Genomic DNA, 10679 nt, shown 5'->3' on the forward strand with positions numbered 1-10679 from the left:
TCACATTGCGACTCATTCAAATCACTACCATTACACCACGAAGATGAGGATGTTCCGTGTGCTTACCATCAAGATAATGATAGGACAAATCTTCTCTCCGTTCCTTTTTTAGTTACTATATTGGACTCTGCTGCTATCTTAATCGATTCTGAGAATTCCGTAAAAACCAGAAGTATCAAAGAGATGCCGCAAAAAAAAAAACACACACACACTCAACTGATGCCTTGTCTGAGCTGAGCACATAAGCGGACGTAAATCGATCGCACGTTTCTGTGACAAAAAAACAACAGAAAACTCCCCACTCCGAATGAAGAACAACGTCAAAGCGATAAAGTGAAGTGAACGAAAATTACTGCACGTTAGTCATCATCAGCTCCCATGTCCGGAGAGTTTTCTCGCTTTCCGAAACATTCCAGCAGATTGTGTCACTGAAGGATTTGGAAGAAATTTTGGCGATGCGTTTGCGTCAGTAGCATTGGCCGCCCGCTTTCATCAGTTTCCTGAGGACATTCTGAGGGTTGAAGAGAACTGTTGTTTTTTCTCTTCCCTCAAACGCTTCGATGTGGTCGATTTCAAGCCGAACAACCATAATCGTTATTAGTCTGCTGTAATCTGACCGAAGAATTCGCAGACCCATGTGAAGTTTACCAACCGCGTGGTGGCGCGTACACATGGCGTCCAGCGCAATGGCGACGCTTCCTTGATGAAGCTGGCGGAAAGACACAAACACACGCGGACCCTGGTGGACGATAGCGATTGTGCTGTAAGCAGCTTTCGATTTCGCTTATAAGCTCAACTGGCTGCTATTTGGTTCCGGTTCGCCTTGCGTTACACTTGCCATGAAGCAAATACCGGTACCGGGAAAGCCAACGTGGAACGTTCATCCGTAATCCAGCTCTCGTCATAAAATTGTTGCTTCGTCAGCGATTGCAACAAAAAAAACACGAAATAGAGAAGAGATTCCAAATGAAGTATTACATCTAGCTTGTTGGAGATTGTGGGCAATGGATTAGCCGTAATGTTTCTTTTGTTTCACTTTACTGTTTCGGACTGTTTCGGGATTTACTTGATCTATTATTGTTGGACGAAATATCCACCAGACGAGTGGAAGACTTAATTGAGAATCTTTTAGACGGAAATAATCTGTAACTGCCTATAATACAAATTAGAATACTTTTACTAATCCGTTCAAATCAAACTTAAGTGAAACGCTATTACTGATAATAATTTATATCTCCATAAAATAGAAATAAGCCTTAAAAACCCTCCTAAAACTTTCCAAATTATAAACCAAATAATTCTGGATTTATTTCACCTCCACTCGAACCACATTAAACCACAACCAGTGTGGAATTCGATGTAAAACTTTCCATGGCAAAAGATGTATTTCCCGGTTTTAGTGTAAACTGGGAAGCCTTTTCACTATTCCACACATATCATATGTTTATAGCATACAACGCATAACTGTTGGAAATGTAGTACTCTCTCTCTCTCCCTCGGTACGTATCATCGTTGGACGCCAGATACGATTTCTGTTGAAAGGCTCTTCTGAAGCATGGAACACGCGAAATGCTCGACACTGTCACGTTACGTTTCGGCTGCGGATTGCAAGCTAGAATTCTCATGTATTTCCGCACCGTAAGCTATGTTGTGGCAAGTGTTCGTCGTGCTTTTTGCAGAATGCTGCCACTGTAATTAATTCCACTCACATCAATGCACTGCAAAATACGCGCTCTATGTACGGGATGTGTGTAACAAGGTGTAACGCCTGGGATCGGTAGCGGATGCACCAAAATGAGAAGCAATTGTAAGCAAACGTGTGTGTTACTGTGGATAGAATATCTTATGATACGAAGCCAGATTTTAGCACGAGTAAACCTGAGCAACGTTGTTGGGAAATATTGATGCCACGCATGTACAGAATGACTGGGCGTCTCCATCGAAATGCCCAAGCATTTGGAGGAAGAAAAAAAATCTTTTCTGTTTGGTAAGCCGGTCGGAAATTGTGCTTCGTTCGTAACAAAACTGTACTGATGTGAAGCGTAGTAAGAAAACTCTTCACAATGTTTTTTGTTTTTTTTTTGGGGAGCTTTCAAAACCCCTCATTTTCCATCTTTTTAAGGGACTACTGCGCTAAACTACAAAATCACCCGTACTGAAGACAAAAATAAGCCTGAAGTTTTTTTTGTTTAAAAAGGGTAGAATAAAACACTTTTCATGCAAAAAAAGAAGGATTATACAGGGCGCGCACCGGGAAACTGAACGAACCCCAACGCCCATCATCAAACGTAATCAATCACATTGGGTCCGGGGACGGCTAATGAGAATTTCATTAGGCAGCAGCGGGCATCGTGCGATGGACAGACCGGTGCAGCGAAGCAGAAGAAATTGATCAACTTTTACCTTCTTTTAATTACTTTGTCACTTTTCTTCGGATCTTCCGCCTAACCCGAACTCGTTATGTGTTACGCCCGACTGCTTCATGCGGGTTCCGATGTTTTTTTTTGTTTCTTTCAAATCTTTTTCAAATGAACTGGACTACGGCTGTGGCTGTGTGGAAAATGGATGCGATGGTCAGTACCACAAAACTCCTGATACGTCCATTTAATTATCCGGTGGTGAGAAAAAAGGACAAGCCGGGTACCCCGTGTCAGCTGCTGCGCCTAGCATCGGTTTAACCAAGGATGTACCTTTAGCTGTGCTGTTTAGTTCGTGTTTTCTGATCTGTTCTTTGAACGGGTGCACTTTGCGGGGACACAAAAAAAACTAAAGCTGTCATTCAATGAGAGCGAAGCGTTGAGAAAAAGCTTCAAGAGAAACAAGAAAAAAAAATAAAAACCCCAAGACACGATCAACCGGAATGACCTAAAACCAACGCGATTCCAGTGTGTAAGGTGCAGAAAATCTGCCAACTCCTCCACCATCGGTAAAGACAGGTCACAGATAAAAACTTTTTTTCCTGCAAAAGACACGGACCACGTTTTTTCCTTGAGTTGGTACCACCAAAAGTACTTTAGGGGGTTAAGGAGATCATTTGAATTTGGGCTAACAGATTTTAATTATTCACCTAATCTTTAGCATCCTCCCCTCCACATACACACACACATACACACAGCTTAATGCAATTCAGCGCGATGTGATGTGTACGAAGCTTTTAACGAGCTTTAAAAAAAGCTTTTTTCTCACAACTTCTACTCCTTTGCATGCCGAAGGTGGAGGTTTGCTTTGTTACGGTCAACCGCCGTGTCGACTAGACGGTATTGTTTGTTCAAATGGCATTCTGTTGACATGGTGGTATTTGCCGTAATTAGATACCACACTTTTCGGTGCAGAACCAAGGATTTATCCCTTTTCTCTCTCTCTCTCTTCCCATCTAAACCATTTTGCCTCTGCTACGACACATAAACATAAAACAAAAGCACCACGCAAAAGGATCAAAAACTTTTATTAAAACAAAAAAGTAAACGTTGGTTGACTAAAACGAGAAAAAAACAACTCATCCTTCTCCCCTCGTCACTGGCTGATGCCTTTAGTTGTTTTTCTTTTTCCCAACCACTGACCATTACCATCCCCCTGGAGCGAAACACTATTTTGTATTCCTTTTTACTACTTTGTGTTCCCTGAAGGGGAATAAAACCATGGAGGGAGAGAGATGGTGTGTATTTTGCGGTACCATTTTGTATAATTATACGTAAATGGTAATGAGCAGAAGATGTCAACACAAAAACGTTCGACCGCGCGGGGTTCCACACTGTTGGGGCCTCTCAGTTGGGTCAAATTTTTATTTTGCACTCGCCCATTAGTGCAGCAAAAATTGTGGCTCGTTTCTGGGTGTCTCCAACGTTTCATCAACAGTGGCTTTGTGGTAATGGTTGTTTTTGGCATGTAAATAATGGAATTTTCTCGCTTCTCCATAATATGAGTTTATCATTATGTATGACATGATGAACTTTTAAAAATGAAAAATTTGTGCATACAGTAGAACGTCGATTCGTACGGATGTCAGGTTGGTTAAAATTATTAAAATTGTCACCAAACGATATATTTGAAATTATTTTATTTTAGGTTCTAAATTTTAATTGTTAGGTATTTGATAATCATTTGCTTGATCCAGAATCATTTTTAGCATCAAAAGGACTACCATAGTATAGTATACAGATACTATATACGCTTTATCTAGTTATATAAATGTTCTTGATATTTAAGGGGCTATTATCCGTGAAAATCGATTAACCGGCATCAGCCCGGTCCCGAATACCCCGGATAATCGACGTTCTACTATCATTCCCTTTTCCAATCGTTGGTAAAAAAATCTTTTATGTTAAATTTTGCCTTACAATCCATAAAATAGATCAGCTAACCATATTTCATATGCCGATGTCCGATTAAGGCACCTAAAATAGCTTCAATCGTTCTGGAACCTTACAACACGTTTGCTGCAATATGAAACCTGTTGCTTCCGCTACTGAACTACTGGAATTGCGCATCAGTTCCATTTCAGTAACAATTTCGTCACCTTTTGCCCCGTACCGGAAATACCCTGACGGCCCAAGCTCTCGCTCTCTGGTCAGCTTTCCAGTGCATGTGCATGAAATTGATATTAGTTGCGCTCGCCTGGAGAACATCAATAGCCACGAAACCGGGCCCGTACCGTTTTGCCTCGTTTCGTTCATCTCCTGACGTAATCGGACCCGCTTTTAACTTCCCACTCGCAACTTGCACGTCCGTCCTGACCCGACCGCAACCGCTTTTAGTTTGAAATAATGATAGGTTCGGTAATTTAATGAGTATTGATTACCAATTAATCATCTGAAGCGTGGCTGTATCTCGCTTTTATGGCGAAGGGACGCGAAAGTGAGATAGCGCCCGCCTGCCTTAATTTCACTCAAAGAGCCTCACAATTGTTACTTCGCCTTTACCTTCACCAAGAGCGCCCTTCCCCTTCCAACGAATGATCAGTACGATCAATAGAATGGGGTAGTAAATTATCCGCAAATATGGACACACACACACACGTACCCATGTGTGCAAACTGCAACTGCAACTGCGGTGACTATCTTTAGCAAAACTGTTTACTTAATCCCGCACCGTCTAGCGAATGGAGAGGCTACATTAACCTGAGTAAACAGCAAAACTAGAAGCGGCATTCATTATCGGCCATGTGATTTTATGTACTTTTGTTCGTAGGATGTTGCACGCAATGGTTTTGCACTGCAGGCAGGCAGTGACGATGATGAACGATCGCTCGACATTATTCAAATAACGTTTTTGGCGATATATCGTTAATAGCGGCAGCACTAATTTATGCAAACAGGAAGGCCGTGCCGTGCTATGGAAGCTTTCGCTAGTATTGGTTTTGATTTTAGTTTTTGTTTTCACTCGCCGGCACTCATTTATTAATGAGAGCCAAATGCGAGAGGTTTTTGGGGGTGGAGGGTTTTAGGATACGTTTGCTTCATATGCATATTTAAGCGATTTAAGCCTTGAATTATTGCGTACGAAGGTGGAATATATCAGACGCGAAATGAAATAAATTGTTATCCGCTTTGGAACAGCTGGGACATAGCTGAAGCTTACCGTTGTACTGGGCTTTTACATAAATTATGGACAGGAAACGATATCGATTACCTCTGCTCGCTGCAGTTTTATAATTAATTATTCTTCTAATCGAATCAAGCGCTTCAAATCCGTATGGATTAGATTTGTTTTCAAACATTCAGTTTGTGTTTGTTTTCGTTAAAAGGTACGATTTTGTTTTTTCGTCGATCTGTTATTTGTTTTTGGTAAAAGTCGAATCAATAGGACCAAGCCGTTCCATCTGAACAAATAAAAAAAAAATAAAAAAAAACTTTAAATCGCTGTCTTCTGGTCAAAAATACGCTTTTCCACACACTATCACGATGTACTGAATAAATATTCGAATGTGACTAAAAAAACACACACAAGTCTTCGACAGCCTGCGATACTGGATAGCTGGACGCTAGCCAATGCCTAAATTAATAATGGGTTGCTTTCGTCCAAAAGCTCAGCCTGTCCTAGTCTGGAGCATAACGCCGTTCCTTTACCGCATGTCCGATGAGTTGTATCGTTCCATACCCAAGTTTACACATCGTTGGCTAAAGCGCTTATCTATCATTGTTTCCGCTGCAGTCACTATGGAGCATGAATGCCCGGCCTCTAGCTCCAACATAAATGGAAAACATGTCAATGTTTCTCCGCGCAAAATGGATGATGGTTGGTCGGCCGTTGTATTGGTTTCGATTTGATTTAATCGACCCGTTGAATAATATATGAGGAGTAAAGATTTTTTTTGGGTATCCATTATCTATACCAACCCAGGGATACGGGTGCGGTTGAGTGATAAACATTCGAGTGCGATCATACGCTGTAGCTAAGTGCGTGTAATTCCAACACGGATAATGTAATGCTCTTACCTACACGAATCGAACACATCCATACAGTCACAAAAGAATCACATCCGAAATCCCTTCCCACACACACTCTGGGCTTGCCTTTACTACTGCCAGACTGAGTACATCCCCATCAATACCGGTGAGGATAATGTAGAATGGTGTCCCTTTTTTCATGCCTTCCGATGCTGATGTTGCAATCATCATATAATCCTGGTACGGTGTAAATGGTCCAGGGATTTGCTGTTGCTACCTTTTTGCAAAATCCCTTTTGCCAAACCATTTGCTGTTTTCCTCAAAAAAAAGGGACGAGAGATAAAAATTATTTCTGATCCCACCCCCGGGGTGTGCACAGGTAGAGAATCTTCACCGGAAGCAGAAAGTGTAGTGCGTAATGTGTGTGTATATATGTGACGGACAGATGAGGCCAAAAGCCGAAAATCCCATCCACTTTACATCCCATGTGCAGTACCTTGCAGGCAACATTTGCCAACCTTTCAGCGAAACGAGTACATTAAATTTTAATTTGAAGCAATATTAAAAGCAGCTGTGTTTGTCACCTACCGGCGGAAAATGGTCGCCCACCGCACACTAATGTGAAGATTCGGTAGTTCGGTAAAAGAATTTTAAAATTTATACTCATCCCGCAAAGGGCCTATCAACTCGAGCGTATAAACAATGGAATCAGCATTTTTCGTTTTCCGTTTTTATTTTGCCAACGCTCTCACCATGCTTTACAAAATGAATGATGATGATTATAATGATTTTACGGTGGATGTAGTACCAAAAAATCAGATCTTAAATTTAGCTCATACAAAGAACGATACTAATCCTCGTCTAAACCTGGCCAGAAGAGTTTTGCTGTAAATATGATGATGTCTGGAGCTAGAGTTGGGGCTAAAGAACGGTAACTGTACAGTTCGTTCAGTTCAATCAAATGATCGAACGAACTTCGTTCGTCAAAAACTGTGAATACAGGTCGAGCGAACAACACGTCCAATTTAGATCGCAACCTAGAACGACAGGTACGAACGAATAGTATTAGTAATAGTAAATCGCGAGCGAACTGGAACGATCGGTCGAACGAATAGTGCGGTGAAAATCGCGAGCGAACTGGAACGACAGGTAGAACGAACGGTATGATCGTCGCTCCATACCGGTAGAACGAACCGGAGAGACTCTCTCAAAGTTACAGTTAAGGTATTGAGCAAGCGGACGAACAACACAATTTTTGTTCCGATGGATACAAGTGACGGAGTTTTGAATGTTATCTATTTTTCTTGTAAAGCTTATAAACCGTTTTAGATGATAATTAATAAATATAAACACATATGAATATATCAATATAATATAAATATAAACACGTGTTATGTAAATTATGTTAATATGAAAATTAAGATGGAAACCGTCTAGAATTTAAGAATTAATAAAGGTAAAAATATAACAATTTGCGATATTATCGTTGTCGCTGCTTCGGAAAATGAACGTAAAACCTGTACCGTTCGTTCAGTTCTTCAAAATGAACGAAGGAGTTCGCTCAAGTTCACATCCAACTCTTCCAGTCTGGAGCTTGATATTTGGAGCATTTTGAATTAGAATATGTTTATACGGTGAACTAAATTCGGTGAAGACTATTTATCTAAAAGAAAAATAAAATAAAATCCTTCAAAGGCGTGTTAATCACAAAACGGGAAGGGAAAAGTCAAAACAAGCTCAAAACCCCCTAAACGAGGTCAACATGTGTGTGCTCTTGTTTAAACAATTGCGGTTGCAGTAATGCGGTTATCGGACAAATCCGACAACATTTTTCTACGAAGAAACCCTACAGCGGCGTTGTTGCAGCGCGGATTTTCCATGTGCAACACACAAGACTATAGTGTTTCTTTGTCTGTCGCTTTGTTAATTTACAGAACCACCCCAAAAAGGAGTCTGCCCGGCAGCACAATGTACTGTGGCGTGGTACAAATTTTGAGGAAAAAGGTTTCGAATTTCTTTTACCCCATCACATGGAATGCGAGCAACAAACCATGCATGTGCCGTGTGCTGATTGTTCAGACTGTTCAGCTTAAAAGATCGTACATGTTAATGCAATCACTGCAACAGCCCGTAGCATTTGATTGGTTTCACCAGCTCGAAGATGGTTCCCAACTCCAATGGACAAATCCATGCGGAGGTCATCACCATTGACGCAAATGGTGAGAATAAGGGGGGTGAGATAAAAAAAACAGGCAAAAGGTCAATCGAGATCATTTATTTGATATTGATTCGTCGTTTTAGAGAATGTGCCCTGGGTTTACCGGCGGCTTATGCTTATGGTGAGATCATTTTATAGCGGCACGTGCTTTCCGGCGTTCTTCTTAAAACCCGTCCTTAATGGCGACGTGCTTTGACTTCTTAATTCAACCATCCGCACGTTTGAATGCGTTGGAGACATACCATCTTCGCTTCGGAAATGTCATTTTAGATGGTCGCATGTCGAGCGTTTAGGATGCGATACTATGCCGACCGGGGGCAAAACACTACCAACAGTAGTCGTACTCCCAAGTCAAACACAAATGGCCTTTTGTAACATAGGAAGCAATAATGATACAATTTGAATATCTCCCTCAAGATAGTAACCATTTATTTATCGACTAAACAATTGAAATATTTCAACCAACTGGCTGCAAACAATCTGCAACTGAAATGTTTTTTAATAAGATTATTACAAGCACGATAAGTCAAATTTGTACTGCTTTTTTTTAAATGAGCTATTAAAATATCTTCATCGCTCCACTAAACGTTCTTAGCGAAAGTTTGCGCGAACAATACGCCAAACACTTGACCCGGAAAATAATTTCCACGAGCACTTTGCTTCCATTCCGAGCACATAGATATAGGTACAGGTCACAAAGGAAGCAAAAATCTCCCGCCACCCAGACAGCATAAATCGCGTTCAACTACTTGGCATGTGCATCGTTTTGCATCGTCCTTTCGAATCGGTAGTAATTTACTGTGCAAACAATAGTCGCACTGTTATTGCTACAGCATACGGCGCAGGTGAATAGAATGTGAGCATAGTCGTACACCACCTTCGGTTTGACCGGCATGGTCGTTTACTAATTGCTTTGTATACACGACGCCCGCGGACTCCTGGCCACCCGACACGAGAGGACCGACCATTATGTGCTGCTAAATTTGCTCAATACACGCATAACAACAAACCACTGTACAAACAACTTAGTACCGATGTATTGACCCGCGTCCGGAGAAGCGTCACATTCGACAACGCTGAGGGGACGGTGATCTTAAGAAAATTAAGGATATCTCATTCGTACGCTCTTGTCTTGGGTATCAGAATCATATCCGGCCGAGCTATTGAAGTGGCAGTTTGCTATTAATTGCAGATAGTCCAATAGAATGGTGTCAAGACAAGTGGAGAATATTATTTAGAAAATCACCTCCATTTAACACCCTTCATCGAGGAAAAGTTATTTGTCTATTACATTTAAGTTTGGAGATTTATGTTGTTTTTTTTTATTTCAGTATTTCCATCCAAAATGTGCTTGATGGTAAGCCATTTTTTACTACAAGCTTTTCTGGTTTTTGGTAGCAGAATGTTGAATAAAAATATGCTCGAGGACATGCTACTCAACATTTCGTGCGTTACTCCGTTGTCCGTTCGCGCATCATCAACTGGCGTGGCGAAATAAATCACTGTCAGGAACAGATAGCATAAAACCCCACACGGGCATACATATTAGTCGGCAGAGAAAATACCAATCAGAAAAAAAACCCGCTAACAGTGCAGCCATGCCGAAATTTCGCAGACAGAAGACGCGAGGGCAATGAATGGAAAATATATAGTACAAATAAAAAGCGATAATATGAAGGCACTCTCATGTGAAAATGAATTAAACGTGCGAGTACTAACAGAAAAAAAATCATCATAGCTAAACTAACAGACTCGGCGCGTCACAAGAGTACGATGGAAATGAGTTCAAAAATGCAAAACAATTAGTACTTCAAACACAGCGAACCGTCATCAATTTGGGGGTTTTTTTTGACCGACGAACTTGAATAAATTGGTGAGACAAATTTTGAGGGAATTTGTTGGGGAATTGAGGGCGAAGGATCGAAAGGATGACCAGAGATCGTTAACGGATGGTTGAAGAAGCACAGAAATGAAAATAGCACGACCGCCCGCTGCAGGAAGGCGTGGAAAGTGGAACAAAAACTAGCAGAGCGCCACACATTGTAGCGTGATTTCCTGGTGCTGCTGGCGAAAGG

At 41.2% G+C, this 10679-nt stretch overlaps 1 protein-coding gene and 1 long non-coding RNA gene across 8 annotated transcripts in view; one reads left to right on the forward strand and one right to left on the reverse strand.

Annotated features, from left to right (window-relative positions):
* The window catches only part of LOC125771848 (uncharacterized), an 84366-nt gene that overhangs the window by 71500 nt on the left and 2187 nt on the right, over positions 1-10679 (reverse strand). The gene's annotated exons all lie outside the window — the stretch shown is intronic.
* LOC125771763 (low-density lipoprotein receptor-related protein 1) overlaps positions 1-10679 on the forward strand; it is an 80963-nt gene that overhangs the window by 50861 nt on the left and 19423 nt on the right. The gene's annotated exons all lie outside the window — the stretch shown is intronic.

Source organism: Anopheles funestus, chromosome 3RL, assembly GCF_943734845.2.
Source record: "Anopheles funestus chromosome 3RL, idAnoFuneDA-416_04, whole genome shotgun sequence".
Taxonomy (NCBI): Eukaryota; Metazoa; Arthropoda; class Insecta; order Diptera; family Culicidae; genus Anopheles; species Anopheles funestus.